This window comes from Oryx dammah, unplaced genomic scaffold (assembly GCF_014754425.2).
Source record: "Oryx dammah isolate SB20612 unplaced genomic scaffold, SCBI_Odam_1.1 HiC_scaffold_21, whole genome shotgun sequence".
NCBI lineage: Eukaryota > Metazoa > Chordata > Mammalia > Artiodactyla > Bovidae > Oryx > Oryx dammah.
In genome coordinates this window covers 64,160,488-64,181,918 of record NW_024070205.1, presented here as the reverse complement: position 1 = coordinate 64,181,918, position 21,431 = coordinate 64,160,488, and positions in this window count along the sequence as shown.

The following is a 21,431-nucleotide window of genomic DNA, read 5'->3' as shown; positions in this document are numbered from 1 at the left end:
ATATTTGGATAAAATCTCACCTACAACACTTTGCTAATAGGTCTCAATTAAATCAGAAACTCTTTCCAAAACTTTAGAGCTTAATTTTGGATAGCTCCCTTCATTAGGTACATGCTAGCTATTCCTAATAAAATGTGATCCAACAAATTGGCAAAAATTGAGTATCTTTCCCAGATACACTATTTTTTTAGTTGGGCATTGGGCAAAAACAATAATAATATACTGATTTTATTTTCAAATGGTTTAAGTTTGGAACAAATAAAATGATAATAAAAAGTGAAAAAACATTAGGGTTAGAACAATACTAAACATATACATGAAAATAAATTAATGTGATATAAATATTAAAAGTAAACCAGTTCACAATACTACATGAATGATACTGTACCAAGGAATTTTGTAAAAATGCAAAAAAAAAAAATTCTAACATTTATCACTACCATAACGTAACCAAGGAAAAATTTACCTCTTCTATTTGATAATTGTCTCAGTTAAGTTCAGTTCACTAGTGAGTGACTGAGTTCAGTCATGTCTGACTCTTTGTGACCCCATGGACTACAGCATGTCAGGCCTCCCTGTCCATCACCAACTCCCAGAGCTTACTCAAACTTATGTATTGAGTCGGTGAAGCCATCCAACCATCTCATCCTTCATCATCCCCTTCTTCTCCTGCCATCCATCTTTCCCAAAATTGGGGTCTTTTCATTGCATGAGTCAGTTCATTGCATCAGGTGGCCACAGTATTGGAGTTTCAGCTGCAGCAACAGTCCTTCCAATGAATATTCTGGACTGATTTCCTTTAGGATGGACCGGTTGGATCTCCTTGCGGTCCAAGGGACTCTCAAGAGTCTTCTCCAACACCACAGTTCAAAAGCATTGATTCTTCGGCACTCAGCTTTCTTTATAGTCCAACTCTCACATCCATACATGACTACTGGAAAAACCAAAGCTTTGAATAGATGGACCTTTTGGCAAAGTAATGTCTCTGCCTTTTAATATGCTGTCTAGGTTGGTCATAACTTTTCTTCCAAGGAGCAAGCGTCTTTTAATTTCATGGCTGCAGTCACCATCTGCAGTAAATTTGGAGCCCCCAAAATCCATCTATTTGCCATGAAGTGATGGGACCAGATGCCATGATCTTAGTTTTTTGAATGTTGAGTTTCAAACCAACTTTTCACTCTCCTCTTTCACGTTCATCAAGAGGTTTTTTAGTTCTTCTTAGCTTTCTGCCATAAGGATGGAGTTATCTGCTTATCGGAGGTTATTGATATTTCTCCCGGTAATCTTGATTCCAGCTTATGCTTCACTCAGCCCAGCATTTCTCATGATGTACTCTGCATTTAAGTTAAATAAGCAGAGTGACAGTATACAGCCTTGACATTCTCCTTTCCCAATTTGGAACCAGTCTGTTGTTCCATTTCCAGAATTTTAAAAATTCTGGTAGTAGTCTAGAGTTTAAAAAACATCTCAAATATTAGTAAATACTCATATGCAAATTGATCCTGATAAAGCAAATACTGACAAACTCGGTCATTAATGATTATAAATACTGGAATCAAATTCCAACCAATTACTGTTTATAATGTGCCCTTTTTTTCCCCAGCTTCTTCTCATGAAAATGGTCTGTGTTCACCTCTACCCCACTCCACACATTCCATTGTTTTCTCAGCTACCTGAATCTCTCATCTTAACACTGTGTATTTGTATTCTCCAGAGAAACAGAAGATACATACATATATATATATATATATTCTTTATATATATCTATGCCTCATGGAGAAGGCAATTCCACCCCACTCCAGTACTCTTATCTGGGAAATTCCATGGACGGAGGAGCCTCATAGGCTACAGTCCATGGGGTCACTAACAGTCGGACACGACTGAGAGACTTCACTTTCCCTTTTAACTTTCATGCATTGGAGAAGGAAATGGCAACCCACTCCAATGTTCTTACCTGGAGAATCCCAGGGACAGAGGAGCCTGGTGGGCTTCCATCTATGGGGTCGCACAGAGTCGGACACGACTGACGTGACTTAGCAGCAGCAGCAGCAGCATGCCTCATATTTCTCTATCTAAGACATATAAGGGGGCTTACCTGGTGGCTCAGGAATAATCTGCCTGCAAAGCAGGAGATGCAGTTTCAACCCCTGATTCAGGAAGATCCCTGGAGAAAAATAATGACTACCCTTTCCAGTATTCTTGCCTGGGAAATCCCAAGAACAGAGGAGCCTGGTGGGCTACAGTCCATGGAGTATCAAAGACTCAGATGAAACTTAGCAAATAAGCAACAACAACAAAGATATACCAAAGAGAGAGATTTTAGTGAACTTGTTCATACAGTTATGGGAGCTGGCCAGTCTGCAATCTTCTGGGCAACCAGTTAATAGAAAATAAGAATAGACATTACTTTGCCAACAAAGGTCTGTCTAGTCAAGGCTATGGTTTTTCCCTTGGTCATGTATGGATGTGAGAGTTGGACTATAAAGAAAGCTGAGTGCCAAAGAATTGATACTTTTGAACTGTGGTGTTGGAGAAGACTCTTGAGAGTCCCTTGGACTGCAAGGAGATCCAACCAGTCCATCCTAAAGGAGATTAGTCCCAGGTGTTCATTGGAGGGACTGATGTTGAAGCTGAAACTCCAATACTTTGGCACCTGATGCGAAGAGCTGACCCATTTGAAAAGATCCTAATGCTGGGAAAGATTGAGGGCAGAAGGAGAGGGGGATGACAGAGGATGAGATGATTGGATGGCATCACCGACACAATGGACATGGGTTTGTGTGGACTCCGGGAGTTGGTGATGGACAGGGAGGCCTGATGTGTTGTAGTTCACGGTGTCGCAAAGAGTCAGATACGACTGAGTGACTGAACTGAACCTAACTGAGGCTTTCTATGTTGCTATTTTGAGGCATAATTTCTTCTGGAAATTTCAGTCTTTGCTCTTGAAGCCTTCAACTGGTTGGATAATATATATTATAAATTGTAATACCTCAAAGTCTACTGGTTGTAAATATTAATTCATCTAAAAAATATCATCACGACAACCTTTAGATTGATGCTGATTAAACAACTGGGTACCATGGACAAGCCAAGCTGACACACATATTAATCATCACATCCTGCCTGGGGGTGTAGCTTTCTTTTTTTTTTTTAGAAAAAAAAACTTTCCTAGAAATAATACACTTAGATTTCTAGGATGACTAGTTATCAAAATATGGTTGTTCTCCATGCTTACTCTTACCCTTCCTTAGATCATGTCTTAACTGACTATATAATTCATTGTCTAAACAGAAAACTTTCTGAGTCTGAGCCAATTAAGGGCTATTTCTTCTGAGAATTGTGCTGCAAGGTTAGGGAGTGAAATAGTTAAAAGGACTGTAGAGTTCTGTGCTCAGATGACCACAATATAAAAAAGAAAAACAACAAATCAGTAAAAAGATTGAAGGAACATATGGAGTCTTCCATGACTAGAAGATGTGTACATCTTTTGAGATGTACACTGCTGCTGCTAAGTCACTTCAGTCGTGTCTGACTCTGTGCGACCCCATAGACGGTAGCCCACCAGGCTCCCCCGTCCCTGGGATTCTCCAGGCAAGAACACTGGAGTGGGTTGCCATTTCCTTCTCCAATGCATGAAAGTGAAAAGGGAAAGTGAAGTCGCTCAGTCGTGTCCGACTCTTCGTGACCCCACGGACTGCAGCCTACCAGGCTCCTCCGTCCATGGGATTTCCCAAGCAGGAGTACTGGAGTGGGGGTACCATTGCCTTTTCTGTGAAATGTACACACTGCTATATTTAAAATGGATAGCCAATAAGGTCCTACTATATAGCACAGGGAAGTTTACTTAACGTTATATAACAACCTAAATGGGAAAATAATTTTAAAAAGAATAGATACATGTTTAACTGAATCAAAGTTATGTTCAGTTATGTTTAACTGAATCACATTACTGTATACCTGAAACTTTCACAACATTGTTAATCAACTATGCTCCAATATAAAATAAAAAGTTAAAAAAAATTAAAAACTCATTACTGAGCTTTTTCTATGTAACAGACACCATTTAACCCCAATAAAAATCTTCTGTGGTGATTTTACATTATTTTCAAATGTCATAGATGAGGAATCTGAGGGATGCTGTAGTTAGGTTATTTGTCAAAAGCCTCAGAACCAAGAATGGACAGAGAAATTGAAGTAAAACTACCTGTGCCATACCCCCCTTAATAACTGAACAATAAATGATACTGACTGGTTTCATAAATATCATCACTATCATCAAGACCATTGAATTCCAACCCCACTAGCATCTATATTCCCAGGAATTTATCTAGTAGTTATAAGGCATGATTACACTAAAAAATGTTCAGAAAAAAGAAGACTCTACATCTCAATAACATACTTTTATTTTTCTTTCAATCATCTGTTTATTGATTACTGAGAACTCTAAACCATGATCATTGACCATTAGTTTTCTAGTTTTTGCTGAAATGAAGTATAATAGAGGTTGGATAAAATCATGTAAATGAGACCTTGATCATTCTCATTACTCACTTTTGCCCATCCCAAATATTTTATTTTATATGATTAAATTTCTCTCTTTCTTTGTCCCCATGCTCCACATCTACTTTCTTTTCTTAATAGCATCTTTGCTTCTATTCCATATTCTGAGTGAAGAGAATAAAACTAGTAACAACTTGGAAATAAAGCAAACGAGTGCTTCTATCCAGTTCTTGAATATATATCTCTCCATTAGTGCTGTCAGAATTTATTTCTTTGTGATTTCAATGATAGCATTATGCCTCATACATAAAATATTTTTAAAATTTTGTTTGCTACTTTGATGGACTAGACTATGATGAACTGAAAAAAAAAATCCAAACCCAAAAATGTTTATTTCTCATTCATATCATTCACTTATATAGCCATTTAGTCACCATGATGATGCAGATGTACTGACTTAGGCTTCCTCTCTCTCCAGTCTGGATTTAAAAATGCAGCAAATTATAGTACCTCTAAACTTCTCCCTAAAGGCAAAATGTAGCAAAGCACAACATGATATTGGACAAAGCAAATCATATGTGTGAGGAAGTAACAAAATTGGGATAGGGAAGTGAAATCATACCATGAACTTGGAAAGAGGAAAAAATACTCATGAGAAGTCATGATAATTATTAGAGTGTTTAATCAATATTTGCTCATATAATTTGTCCTTATCTTTGATCTTTACAAATTTGAACACACTCTTCACTTCACTCTTTGAATTATTTCTCCTCAAATTGTTACACTGATAATGCTTCTTGGCACACGGCACATTGCATGTTGAATGCTATTTCTCCTTAGGTTTTTTTTCCCCCATGCATATGTACTAATTCTTTCTGCTTCTTAAAAAGAAAAGTGTTTCAATACATTCTATAATTTATCTCCATATCTCAGGTCATGCCATTCTTTTTTATTGTAACACATTCTTTATTCTTAAACAGACCAATACCTACTCATAGGATGTTAGTCACTCCGTCATGTCTGACTCTTTGTGACTCCATGGGCTGTATGTAGCCCACTGGGCTTCTCTGTCCATGAAATTCTCCTGGCAACAGTGCTGGAGTGGATTGTCATTCCCTTCTCCAGGGGATCTTCCCAAACCAGGGATTGAACACAAGTCTCCTGCATTTCAGGCAGATTCTTTATCATCTAAGCCACGAGGGAAGCACTTACACATACTTTGAACCAAACTAGAATTTTCTAATCTCTCTGTCCCAGGGCTGGAATAGAGTCTTCTTTCTGTGTCCTTAGACAGATATCTGTCTCTGCCAATGGATTTCATAGCCCTCTGAGTCAGAAAATATTTTATGTTATCTATTATGAATTTAGCTGTTTTGTCTTCCTTTTAACTGATTCTACATCCAGTTACTGCCATGACATGTAAGACATGCTCAATAAATATTTGTTTGAATTCATATCTGCTGTAGGGAAGCATCTTAAAATTAATAACTGACAGGCTGTTGTCAAGATATTACTACTGTATCAAATTTCCTTGCTTGATGGGGAATTTATCTGCTTTAGGATGATTTTCTAAAAGATCAAACATTAAGAAATTAAAATCTACACAATAGAATTTTTTTGCACATAATGACAGTTATCAGAATTATTACAAAATATAGACCATAATGTAAAAAGGCTTAAACATATAGAGCAATAAAGGTATTAGACATAATGTTTTTCATTTCAATGCCTTGATTTATATTAAAAGGTAATATTAATAGTTGTCTTTATTAGTAAGTTGTATTTCCATGAACGTCTCTGTTATCCCTGGAGTGAATCATAATATTTCTATTCAACAGTCAAAAGAATACTTCAAAGAAAAACTGAGATGTGAAATTTTGCTGAAAGTTTCATGATGTGAAGAGATTGCATAGTTTATGATCATGTTGTGATTTATATTCAAAGTACCATTCTGGTGCAGCCTCCCTCCAAAATGTCTTCTTCTGACTCTTTGTTCCTTTTCTCCAGGCTTCTCCTGATCTCTCATATGAAGAATATGTAATAATGGTCAGGAAGGCTTCATAATGTGGTAAGCTAGTGATGGACTCCTGGAACTGTCACTTACTCTGAGTAAGTTGATTAACCACTATCAACCTTGATAATAAAGCATAACTCACACATTTAAATGAGAATTAAGTAATATGGCTGTAGTGTATTTAATACAACATCTAACTTACTATACTGATCATAACAATGGTGACAAAGGTGGCTTGAGACCCAGAGAGGAAATTCTTAGTCCATTTCACATAAATTCCATTAATCTTAAAACAAACAACATACAATGTCATTAGAAATGGGTTCAATACAAAGATGTCAGACTTACTTTCTAACCAACCTGCCATCCCTAATTTTCTCTCCTATAGATGTTGTAGACAGCTTTATAAAGCAAGCACTCAAAAGTCTGGTTTGAGTTCCTTTGCTTCTGGATTATGTTTCTCATATTTCTTTTCTGAAGTTATTCTCATATTCCTTTTCCACTAGTATTCCAGAGAATACCCCAACCTCCTTGATTATGTTCTAAATTGATTTATCTGTCAAGATGCTTTTGTCCAGTGCATTAACTAGCAGCAAACTCCATGGACTATCTATACTTATATTTGATTAGTAGATGTGTTTATGACAAGTGGTTTTCCATGTATAGGTTCATGCAGGATCTCTAGGATCTCTAGATGCTTCAGCTTTGTTGTTAATGCTTTTTATACAAACAAATGTATAATATTCTGCAAGGTTTTTTGACAGTCCAAAGGAAGTGCAAATAAGTTGCCATGTATCAAAATATAAAGATTTCTAAAAATGTCCCCAGGATCTAGAGTAGATTCTTCTTGACCTTTTTCTCAGTGAAATACATGCTTTGTAGGTAAATTTTTGAGGACCTTTTCATGCTGCCAAGTCCATTAAGAGTAAAAAATAAATAAACCATAAAGTTCATCAATTCCCAAACAATGATTTTTTATTTGCTGTTAGGTAGTCCATGAAAGAAAACAAGGATATATTCCAACAGTATTTAAAAATATTTCTGTTATATTAAAATTCACTGTAAATGCCCAAGAGTATTTTATCATGAATGTGTTTTTTAACATCAAAATAGACCCTTTCATTGAGATGAGTTTTGCAGTCTTTTAATCCAAAGAACACTTTTTAAAAGAGAAATTTAAGAATAATCTACCTTTGTTGCAATGCCAGGCACTGATTACAGGTATAGGTTACAGTCAACACAGTAGTCAAAAACCCTTAGCCTCATGAAATTGAGAGTCCAGTAGAGGAAGAGACAATAAACAATATATATGTTATATATATATATATATATATATATATATAGTATGTCAGATTGTTTAAAGAGAAAAATCAACAAAAGGAAAGGAAATTGGGAAAGCTTAGGAGGTGAGTCCAAATGTTTTGTGACATACTTAGATAAAGCACCACTTTAGGACATTTTAGCAAAAAGACACGGAAAGTAAATTACTGAGCCATATAAAGTACTGTATTTATTAAAGATAAATATAAGGTAGGTAGTCTGTGAAGTATGAAGAAAAGGGGCGGTTGCCGTGATACCTTGGGAATGGAACAAAGGAGTAGAAAGTCACGAGGAGGACAGAGAGGCAATGGGATGTGGACTATATTCGACTGTAAAGTGTCTTAATTGGTATTTGTAAGAAGTTTAAGTAAAGTAGAAACAAAGTGAAGCCTACTAAGCAGAGGAAAATCAGGTTCAATGACATTTCTTTGTCAACATTTTACTGAGATGGGCCAGTTCAAAAGTAGGTAGATATGAGACAACTCAAGGGAGAGATGATAGTGCTGTGGAACATGGAGGCAAATACAGAGGCACAGAGAAAAAAATAGATTGGGGGCAATTTTGAATCATCAGGATTTCCCAAAAGATGGACAAATTGCTGGATATTCAAGAAGAGGGATTGTGATGACTCTGAGCTTGTTAGAATGAAAAACTGGAAAGGCAGTTGTAAACTGTTAGAAAAATGGGAGACACTTCAGGTGAAGGTTTTGACAGTTGAAGGCACAGTATGTTTAAGATGTTATTAAATCTTATTGGAGATGTTGTGCAGGAATTCAGACATAAGAATCTGAAACTTGGGAGAGATTTCTGGCTGAAGATAAAAATTTGGAAATAATTGCCATATTTTTTTTTCCCCTTAGGCATGCTGTCTACATGGTTACAGGCAAGGATTAGACCAACAAACGGTTGGATTTAGCCAAGACTGTAGTTTTCACAGTGGAGATCAATAAAATAGAGGAAGGGCAAATGAGTTTAAGTTGCATAAGATATAGTAATTTATGTGGTTGATCATTAACTTTAAGTTGTGTAAGGATAATAGATGGAAACTGAAGTGATTCTGGGTAATAAAAAGTTGATAGAAGCAGTAGATCATTATTCTGTTGCAGCTAGCAATTTCTTGGGTTTAGACAGGTAAGGGGAAATACAGAGATGAGTACAGAGAAGACTATTAGAAATTGGAACTGGAGAGAGGTCGAGCTGAGCATGTCATATCATTTTATTTTATATTTTTGAAATTATATAAACAAATTTTGGACTATATTTCATATTCATATAGACATTACTCTTACATATTCAAAATAAAACATTTGCATAATATAAACTTTATAATATTTACAAAAGTCTTTTTAAAATAGGGGGGGAAAAGTCCAATTTTTCTCAATAATGTACATTGCTTTGGGGACAAATGAAGGATTGAGGATAAAAAATTGAACGTGATTGTTGTCAAACAGAAGTACATTTACTGACTAAAACAGAAAAAGTATACATATTTGTGGTTGTCACTTCATATTAAAAAAATGTATATTTAAACAAAAGTATTGTGCCTAAATTTAACAGAAAATTATTTTATAACAGTCTCATATCACTTACATCTAATGATATTTAAACATTTTTGAACAATTTATGTAACAATAACAGTTATTGCCAAGAGTTATTGCCAGGCTAACAGAGTTATGCTGAGGGAACACACTGGTCATAGCAAACACCCTTTTTCCAACACAAGAGAAGACTCTACAAATGGACATCCCCCAGTGGTAAATACCAAAATCAGATTAATTATATTATTTGCAGCCAAATATAGAGATGGTCTATACAGGTAGCAAAAACAATACTGGGAGCTAACTGTGGCTCAGGTCATGAAATTCTTATTGCAAAATTCAGGCTTAAATTGAAGAAAGTAGGGAAAATCACTAGGCCATTCAGTTATGACCTAAATCAAATCCCATACAATTATACAGTGGAAGTGACAAATAGACTCAACGGATTAGATCTTATAGACAGATTGCCTGGAGAACTATGGACAGAGGTTCGTGACATTGTACAGGAGGCAGTGATCAAATCATCCTCGAGAACAAAGAAATGCAAAGGGGAAAAATGACTCTCTGAAGAGGCCTTACAAAAGAGCTGAGAAAAGAAGAGAAGCTAAAATCAAAGGGGAAAAGGAAAGATATACCTATCTGAATGCAGAGTTCCAAAGAACAGCAAGGAGAGAAAAGAAAGCCTTCTTCACTGATCAATGCAAAGAAATAGAGGAAAAAAATAGAATGGGAAAGACTAGAGATCTCAAGAAAACTAGAGATATCAAGGGAACAATTCATGCAAAGATGGGCACAATAAAGGACAGAAATTGTATGGACCTAACAGAAGAAGAAGATATGAAGAAGAGATGGCAAGAATACACAGAAGAACTATACAAAAAAGATCTTCATGACCCAGATAACCACAATGGTATGATCACTCACCTAGAGCCAAACATCCTGGAATGCAAAGTCAAGTGGGCCTTAGGAAGCATCACTACAAACAAAGCTAGTGGAGGTGATGGAATTCCAGTTGAGCTATTTCAAATTCTGAAAGATGATGCAGTTAAAGTGCTGCACTCAATATGTCAGCAAACTTGGAACACTCAGCAGTGGCCACAGCACTGGAAAAGTCAGTTTTCATTCCAGTCCCAAAGAATGCTCAAACTACTGCATGACTGCACTCACCTCATATGCTAGTAAAGTAATGCTCAAAATTCTCCAAGTCAGGCTTCAACAGTATGTGAACAGTGAACTTCAAGATGATCAAGCTGGATTTAGAAAAGGCAGAGGAACCAGAGATCAAATTGTCAACATCCATTGGATCATCATAAAAGCAAGAAAGTTCCAGAAAACAAAAAAAAAAAAAAAAAAAAAAACATCTACTTCTGCTTTATTGACTACACCAAATCCTTTGACTTTGTGGATCATATCAAATTGTGGAACATTCTTAAAGAAATTGCAATACCAGACCATGCTACCTGCCTCCTGAGAAATCTGTATGCAGGTCAAGAAGCAACAGTTACAACCAGATGTGGAACAGACTGGTTCTAAATTGGGAAAGGAGTTTGTCAAGGCTGCACATTGTCACCCTGCTTATTTAACTTATATGCAGAGTACATCATGAGAAATGCTGGGCTGGATGAAACACAAACTGGAATCAAGATTGCCGGGAGAAAATTCAATTACCTCAGATATGCAGGTGATATCACCCTAATGGCTGAAAGTGAGGAAGAATTAAACAGCCTCATGATGAAATTGAAAGAGGAGAGTGAAAATGTTAGTTTACAACTCAACATTCAGAAAACTAAGATCATGGCATCTGATCCCATCACTTCATGTCAGGTAGATGAGGAAATGTTGCAAACAGTGAGAGACTTTAATTTTTGCAGTTCCAAAATCACTACAGATGGTGACTGCTGCTGCTGCTGCTGCTAAGTCACTTCAGTTGTGTTGGACTCTGTGACCCCATAGTCGGCAGCCCACCAGATTCCTCCATCCCTGGGATTCTCCAGGCAAGAATACTAGAGTGGGTTGCCATTTCCTTCTCCAATGCATGCATGCATGCTAAGTTGCTTCAATTGTATTCGACTCTGTGCGACCCTATAGACAGCAGCCCACCAGGCTCCTCTGTCCATTGAATTCTCTAGGCAAGAATACTGGCAAGGGTTGCCATTTCCTTCTCCAGCAAAAGGTGACTGCAGCCATGAAATTAGAAGATACTTGTTCCTTGGAAGAAAAGCTATGACCAACTAGACAGTATATTAAAAAAGCAGAGACATTACTTTACCAACAAAGGTGCATCTAGTCAAAGCTATGGTTTTTCCAGAAGTCATGTATGAATGTGAGAGCTGGGCTATAAAGAAAGCTGAGTGCCAAAGAATTAATGCTTTTGAACTGTGGTGTTGGAGAAGACTCTTGAGAATCCCTTGGACTGCAAGGAGATCCAATCAGTCAATCCTAAAGGAAATCAGTCTAGAGTATTCATTGCTAGGACTGATGCTGAAGCTGAAACTCCAATACTCTGGCCCCCTGATGCAAAGAACTGACTCATTGGAAAAGACCCTGATTTATCTAACAAGAACCATCTTCACACAAAAGATTTTGATGTTGGTTGAACAGAGTGACAAATGAGAGAACTGAGGAGCAATCTAGATTTCCCAGAGCCATGCAACTCATCTACTTCTTAACTGGAGGAAGTAATAAGCCTTTGTGTTGGCAGGGATGTTAGACATTTTTAAGTCCTGAATTCACAGAGGAAAAACCTGAGGCACAGACTTTTTAGTGACTTAGCCAGGTCACTTCCTTACCATAGTTAACATTAGGAAACTTGCCTCTATAAAGTCAATGTACCAACCTGAAATGTTGCATGGGAATTCTCACTAGGATACTAGTTTATTTTGGAGGAGAACAAGATTGGATTCACATAATACAAATCTACCTAAATATTTGTCTCATTTTTTTTCTAAGTCAATTATTTTTAAAATGAGTCGAGTAGGATGATGAAGTAAGAGTTAAGTGATATGTACAACCTGAGTCTCTCATTGTAATGTAGCAGAATGCATGTTTTATCATGACAATTCTGTGAAGATCATATAGAATAAATATTTCAAAAAAAAGTTATTTGAGGCATTAAGTCAGCTAATTTGAATTGCAATACATGATACACATAATAAACTCACTTTTTTCTCTTCTCAAATATTTGGACAGTCTTTGATTTTTGCCTTTTTGTTTTTGCAGTACTAACCAAATCATGTATGTTAGCTTTTTATTTTCATGATACTATTTCTAGAAAGGAAATTCAAGGCACATTGGCAGTTTTGTGGCTAGTTGATCTCTATTATCATCTTTTCATCCCTGAAGTGCTATTACATACTGACAAACGCTTGCAAAACATTTTGCTTTACATAAAGCAAAATGAAGTAATTACCTTTTAGAATGTAATGAGTCTAATATCACATCACTGTACTATGGAGAAAAACAAGGACTTGGAAGTGTTTTGAAATCACTCTAATTTTAGGTTCAATTATTTATCACTTGTGATGAGAAATTAAAGAACTGATTTTCCTCCAATTAGTAACTATATATATAGAAAGATAGATATATAGAGAGACAGACACTTGGGGGGATTAATTCATTTGTTGATTTGTGCTGACCACATTATATATATATATAAATTTTATTTATCCTGGTGCAGTAAATGACCTCATGGAATTCCTATGCATTGCTAGTCTTTCTGCACTCTTGGATAGTCTGCCAAGTCATACGACATTAGATTGAGTGGGTCTATTTTATATAAAGAAAAAATATATAACATCAAATTGTACATTTTCTTTTCATCTATTAACTTGAAAGATATTAAAGCAAGAACAGTAACTTCCCAAACCACAAATTGGCACTGAATAGGAAAAAAAAAGCCAATTAGTATAAAACTCTATCTGGGGGAGGTAGGGAATGAAAGTCTAATTTAGTTATCTTCAAAAGATGTTTTCAACAGGTTTCTAATTAATCACTGCAAACTTCTCATTAATGAGTTCCTGTTTCAGTTCAGGGAAAGGTAGTAAAATCTATACAATTACAGAAGTAATTATTGTTGAAAATCCAAGATGGAATTTTCTGCAAGAATTTTGTTGTTACCATTGTAATTGCTATAATGGCAAGCTGCTAATCATACTTACTTCAACAACATTTAACAATAATATGATTTTTACTTGTTGATTCAGTCTCTAGGAAAAAAAAATGTGAATAATGTATTATTATGTACTTCTAGTCTATAAAATACTTTCTTGGAAAAAAATGTAAAGCATAACTAATCACAGAAATTAAAAAAAAAATCTGTTCTATAAATATAAAACAGAGTAATGAAAGTCACTCAGTCGTGTCCAGCTCTTTGTGAACCCATGGACTATATAGTCCATGGAATTCTCCAGGCCAGTATACTAGAATGGGTAGCCTTTCCCTTCTCCATGGGATCTTCCTGACTCAGGAATCAAACCAGGGTCTCCTGCATTGCCCATGGATTCTTTACCAACTGAGATATCAGGAAAGCCCATAAAGCAGAGTAAGGATTTACAAATTTTATCTAATAATTCAAAGGTATAATAATTAACTGAGCTCAGAATGTGGACCTAGCCTATTACTAAAATAGAAGGATTAGAGTAAAAATAATAATTAACTACTATTATTTTTGTATAAGTATATAAATATTTCACATATTCTAAGTTTTTTTTTTTAGTCATAGTAAATAAAACAGTAAATAATATCTGTACTTGCTTATTTTTAACAGATATTATTACAAAAAAGCACTGTTAAATATTTGGGAAGGATTTTAAAATAAATTAACCTAAGAATGCATTTAGGTTAGGAATGTTTTGTTTCTGTTAGTGTACAATACACATTATGTAAGTTAGCAGATAATTATAATTTATATCACATGTAAAATGATATAAACAGTTGTTACTCAGAGAGGTAGGACTCTATGATGCGTGTATGCCAAACAAATCATAGTTTTATATCAGAAAGAAACTTAAGCAAACCTTACAAAAATAATAAAAGTGCAGTACATGCAACTAAAACTTTAATGTAAGAATGACCTATTTCCTTCCTTTCTGGATAGATTTTTCAACTTTGTATGCATATTGTTATGGAATATGATTCATTTCCTTTATAGAGTTAGCTCTCACCCTAATTCTATAATTACATGTTTCATTAGTGTGGACCATTCATGTAGTTTGAATGATCTTCCCAGGCCACGGTGACACAGCTTGGGCCGCAGGAATTCTCTCATACTTTCCTTTCATTGGAAGATCCCACTAAGTTTCTAAAAATGTTTTTCTGACTAATTTCTCACTGTGACTACTCATAGTTATTATTTTTCAAAAATAACATCTATGAGATTCTCAAAAAATGTCTGAACTGAATAATGCCCAGTGCCCTTTAACAAATGCAACAAATAATATTAAACTGAGACTACATGATCTCCTTAATTTAATCACTATGATTCCTCAGGTGTTTGATAATCTGTAAACTAAAAACTACATTCTCACATGTAATTGCTGATTTCTGAAAGAAATCAAATGATTATACACTAAATATTGATTTTATTTAAATGAATTATAAGCTCAAATTTGGCATAAAATCCAATAGGTTAATATCTAAAATCTGTAAAGGAATTTACAACATCATAAATTAGGCTACCACGGAAACTGTTGAGTAAATAATTGGAATTCCATGCTTCAGAAATGTCATGGCTCATGATGTATATTTAATGACATAATATAAACAGAAGTCTTCTCAAAGATAGGCTGTCACATTCTTCTTATTTAACATTATATATCTGATTTAATTTTCTGAGATTTTTTTTTTAACCTTTTTGTTTTGGTTAAAAGAATTCAGCTATTCTGCATCAGGAAAAATATTTGAATCTGTTTAATTTTTTGGATAGCTAGTTTGTTGCATGAAAATGTATCTTTGTGTGGCCCATGATAAAGTTGGTAAATGAGATTTCAAAAATTTAAATCATATATAGATTTTTTTTGTTTGTAGAGAGTTTTCAATATTCAAAATAATTGTATAAATGGATATATTTGATTTGACCCTAACCTTTCCCTTCGTTAAAAGTTCAGTCCTATAAACACTATACCCCTAAATTAAAATTAAAATGTCATTATATACTTTTTTCTTCCCCATTAGTATGGCTTTTAAAAATCATGCTGAAATATAAATCTCTACATATTTAAGATTATTATTTTAGTGATCACATAGTTTTATAGAATTTTTTTTTCCTTCATCAACAGGTCTTAATATTTTTGCATTTCTAAATTAAATCATACATTAAGTAAAAAAATAACCAATATTAATTAATTAAATATGTGGTAAACTGTTTCTGAAAATATACATTCTTTGTATTTATCACCAGTTGATCTCAAAAAACTGCAAGGATAAACTGATCAAATAGATATGTCCACATCTTCTACTACTACTACTACTAAGTTGCTTCAGTCGTGTCTGACTCTGTGCAACCCCACAGATGGCAGCCCACCAGGCTCTGCCGTCCCTGGGATTCTCCAGGTAAGAACACTGGAGTGGGTTGCCATTTCCTTCTCCAGTTTTCCTTTAAAATTGGAGGAAGTTACAGTTCAGTACACACAGGCAAAGTCGTATCCAACTCTGTGACCCCATGGACTGTAGCCCACCAGGCTCCTCTGTCCATGGAATTCTCTAGGCAAGAATACTGGAGTATGTCCACATCTAGAATTATGGAATTCATTGATGCTGTTATGCAGTAATCAGTTCAGTTCAGTCACTCAGTCGTGTTGGAATCCTTGTGACCACAGAACTGCAGCACGCCAGGCCTCCCTATCCATCACCAACTCCTGGAGTTCACTCAAACTCATGTCCATCGAATCAGTGATGCCATCCAACCATCTCATCCTTTGTCGTCCCCTTCTCCTCCCTCCTCCACCTTTATTTTTTCCCAGCATCAGGGTCTTTTCTGATAAGTCAGTTCTTTGCATCAGGTGCCAAAGTATTGGAACTTCAGCTTCAGCATCAGTCCTTCCAATGAATATTCAGGACTGATTTCTCTTAGGATGGACTGGTTGGATCTCCTTGTAGTCCAAGGGACTCTCAAGAGTCTTCTCCAACACCACAGTTCAAAAGCATTAATTATTCTGCACTCAGCAATCTCACATCTATGCATAACTACTGGAAAAACCATAGCGTTAACTAGATGAGCCTTTGTTGCCAAGTAATGTTTCTGCTTTTTAATATGCTGTCTAGGTTGGTCATAGCTTTACTTCCAAGGAGCAAGCATCTTCTAATTTCATGACTGCAGTCACCATCTGCAGTGATTTTGGAGCCCCCAAAATAAAGTCTATCACTGTTTCCATAGTTTCCCCATCTCTTTCCCATGAAGTGATGGGGTCAGATGCCATGATCTTAGTTTTCTGAATGTTGAGCATTAAGCCATACTCTTTCACTTTCATCAAGAGGCTCTTTAATTCTTCCTTGATTTCTGCCATAAGGGTGGTGTCATCTATGTGTCTGAGGTTATTGATATTTCTCTCAGCAATCTTGATTCCAACTTGTGCTTCATCCAACCCAGCATTGTGCATGATGTACTCTGCATATATGTTAAATAAGCAGGGTGACCATATACAGCCTTGATATACTCCTTTCCCAGTTTAGAAGCAGTCTGTTTTTCCATGTCTGGTTTTGATTCTTGCTTCTTGATCTGCATACAGATTTCTCTGAGGGAGGTCAGGTGGTCTGGTATTCCAATCTCTTTAAGAATTTTCCACAAAAATCAGTGCTTCAATCAATTTAAAATATTGACAAAAAACAGTTTATAATAGTAAAAACTGGTGTATCCATTTACAAAAAGACATAAATTGATCTTTAAGATGATAATTATATATAAAATATTTAAAAAATCATACTTGTTTAAAGTATTTCAAACTATCCCAGAAAAGCTATCTTTAAGTGAGGAAAATATCCAACATACTCTAAATATTGACTACTTTAGTAAGCAGAAATCTAAAATCATTCCTATTATATTATATCCTCTCCTGATGTAAAATCTCAACACAGTCCCTGGGACTCTAGATTGGTGGATTTTATTCCTATGATTTGATTATGCTAAATGACACAGTTGACCTTAGGGAAGATTATCACTATAGATATGACCTAAATGTAATGTTTTTAAAGGAGAGAGGTTTTGTTTTGTTTTGTTTTCTTATTGACCAAAGAAGAACAAGTCAAAGGTTTAAAACCCTAGACTGGTTTGATACATCATATTCAAATGGAAGAAGAGGGGAACCATGTGGGAAGGAAGACAGATGACCTTTAGTCTTCCCAAGCAAACTTCTCCACATAGCAGGCAAAGGAGTAAGGAATACACTCATACAAGGAACTGAATTTTCTAAACAAGCATGAGTTTACAACAGTTTTATTTTTTCCCCCTCAGACCCTGCAAACCAAAACTCAGTCATACTGAATGATATTAAATCAGACAGAGAAGGAGAAATACTGTATGACATCCCTTATATGTGGAATCTAAAAAGTGATACAAATGAACTTATAAAACAGAAAGAGACTCGCAAACTTAGAGAGCAAGCTTATGATCACCAGTGAAAGGACGGGAGCAACTGGCAGTTAGGTAGACTCAGAAGGACATCTTCACTCTGCTATATTTAAAATGGATAACCACCAAGGACCTATGGTATATCACAGGGAACTCTGCTCAATGTTATGTGGCAGCCCAGTTGGAGGGGAGTTTGGGAGAAAATGGATACATGTATATGTATGGCTGAGTCCCTTTGCTGTCTACCTAAATGTTTCACAACATTGTTAGTTGGCTATACCCAAATACAATTTTTTTTTTTTTAATAGAACAACTCAGTCTTACCAACATGTTGATATCAGCCTTGTGAAATCCTGAGCTAGTAACCCAGCCATATCATGCTGGACTCCAAATAGACACAAACTGTTAAATAATCAATTTGTGTGATTAAGGAGCTTAGTTTGTGGCCATGTGTTCCAAAGTACCAATAAAACTAATGTCACTATATACATTTCAAATATACAGGTAGTTTTCTTCTAGTTGAAAAAATAGTTTTCAATAATAATTCCTGACATCATTCAATATTAATATTTAATAAATAAAATTATTATTATTTTCTAAGTTAAAATGTTCATTTTCTAGCAAACTAGGAAACTCTCCTGAGTTCCCTGTTTGCCATGCCAAACACAAAAACATACTTATTTTTCATTTTTGAGGAAGAAAATATTTCCTCAGCTACAAAATAGCATGGAATTTATACACAGTATAATAAACAATGTAATTAGATACAAACTAAGAAGTAATTTCTAAGGAAAAGGGAATAAATAGGCCGAGAAAATTTTCTTGTAAGAGTTGAAAAGACAGTCACCAAGGCGATCTCTAAGTACTAAAATTTATCTTTCTTCAAAGGAATACAAACACACAAAAAATCACCATAGTCTTGCTGAATGATGAAGACAACTCACTGTAGATTTGAATAATGATATTATCATAAATTGATTAGAAGTTAAAAGAGAGAAGAAATTCTATAACACATTTCAGGTGTCTGTAGTATAAAAGCTATCCATTAGGAGAGTTTTTACACCCATGAAACAATTGTCCATGACAAAACTGTGAGAGAGATGTTTCAAAGAGGGAGAAAGTAGTCTGAACAACTGTTATCCAACATGTTAAACAAATTCTCATCATCCTTGTTTTCAAAAATTTATACTATCTTTATAACTACAGGAAGAATAATACTCTGTATGGAAAGTAAAACAGTCATCAAATTTAGAGTATATTAGAGTAAAAATAGTACAAATGTATCTGAATATAAAAATTCAGTAACATGCACATAAAACTTTTAAATTGAGGTTCTAGGGTAAACATTAAGTAGGAAACAGATGTTTTACACTTAATATCATGAAGCAAACTTTATGATGTGAATTTCCAATATTAAAACTCAAAAATGATTAAACTCTGATCTCTGCATAACCTATGTATTTTTACAGAATGATTCTTCAAATAAGATTCAAGCTTATAAAAGAGAGAGTTAATATACTCATATACAAAACATATTGACACATATAGATTAAACCTGTAGCTATTTTTTATTAGAAAATTTGTAATCTATAAAATACTATTAGGTTAAATGCAAATGGTAGTAGGTAAACTCTGAGAGATGGTGTGCTGAGATGGGAGAGAGAGGCCTGGTGTGCTGCAGTCCATGGATCGCAGAGTCAGACACGTCTAGGTGACCAAACAACAACAACAATAGGTAAATAGCTTTCCACAGTACATAATTCACATGTATTTTAAGTTAAAAATTTTAGACAGCACTAAAATTGCAGTACTTTTTATTTATTTTTTGCAGTACTTTTTAGACATACAGTTATTTACCCATAATAACTCAGAATTGTAATTTTCAGAAAATTAACATTCATTAACCCAGGAACAGATTTGTAGTAGATATTTTCTAGGTTATTTAAGGCAATCATATAAGTTATTTAGCCTGGGTATTTGACCTATATGTATCATAACATTTAACAACTTACTTGAGAACAATGAAAAAGGAAAAGAAAAAAGTAAACCTCTATGGATGTGTGTGCATGCACATTCGTGAATACTACTGTAACATCTTAACATGCCATTGGTAGTTGTTCCTTATTATTGCCCATGTAGTCAGTTCACTTCAGTCACTCAGTCATGTCCAGCTCTTTGCGACCCCATGGACTGCAGCATGCCTGGCTTCCCTGTCCATTACCAACTCCCAGAGCTTGCTCAAACTCATGTCCATATAGTCAGTGATGCCATCCAACCATCTCATCCTCTGTCATCCCCTTCTCCTCCTGCTTTCCATCTTCCCCAGCAAAGGGTCTTTTCCAAAGAGTTGGCTCTTTGAATCAGGTGACCAAAGTATTGGAGTTTCAGCATCAGACCTTCCAATGAATTTTCAGGACTAATTTTCATTACCAATATAGTACCTTTTGCTGATTATCATTATCACTGTGTTATAAGACTCTTCCATGAATCTCCCACACTTCTTCACATCTTAAGAACAGAGTCATTAATTGTCCTTTTATTTTCAACTTTATTTTCAAGGATATGTGTATAGCAAAAAGCCTTGGAAGATGGACATAACCTCTTCTGCTGCTGCCAAGGGCTGGTTTGTTTACTGTCCACTATAATAATGATCATTTATATCTTTATGGGGAAAGCTTGGACATGTTTTCCTGTGGCCCAGTATCAACGATTCAGGATTCTTAAGTTCAGGATTTCTTTTTTTGGTAACAAAAGCCAATGTAAGTGAAAGCACCTACTAGCCCTTGTGGCATTGTCCTGTGGGAACTGGGTTTTGGAAAAGTGACACAAGAATTAAATGATGCTTTGCCTACTGCTGTTGTTGTGAGTAAGAAATCATCATTTGTATTAAACCCAGGGGCATTGGGTCTTCTGCTAGCATCCATGAAATGGGAGTCTGTTGGTTTCTAAATCCAGTTCTGCTGTATAGGGTGATGGTTCCCTATAACAACAAGCTATTCTCTTCACATCAACTGAATGTCCTACAATTTAACTCAATTCTGAAACTATACACAGTATCAGATCCCACAGGTTAAGGGTTCAGTCCCCTAAGATTGCCCATCACTTCAGATACCAGAGGCAAGTACAGGTTGTTGCCTGTGCTTCTGACCAATGGGATACAGAGTAGAAGTTCCAACAATCCTCTCCAACTCAGAAGACCAATCACAAGTCTAGGTTGTTACTTGAACCAATCAAACTGGCTGTCAATGGTAGGTTACCATGACCTCCTCCTTGTTGTTGTTTATTCCCTAAGCCATGGACTGTAGCCCTCTAGGCCCCTCTGTCTATGGGACTTTTCAAGCAAGAATATTGGAGTGGGTTGCCATTTCCCTCTTCAAGGGGTCTTCCCAACCCAGGGATCAAATCCGTGTCTCCTGCATTGCCAAGCAGACTCTTCACTACTAAGCCACGTGGAAAGTCCTGACCTCCTCCTTGGGTTTGACTAGATTTGCTAGCC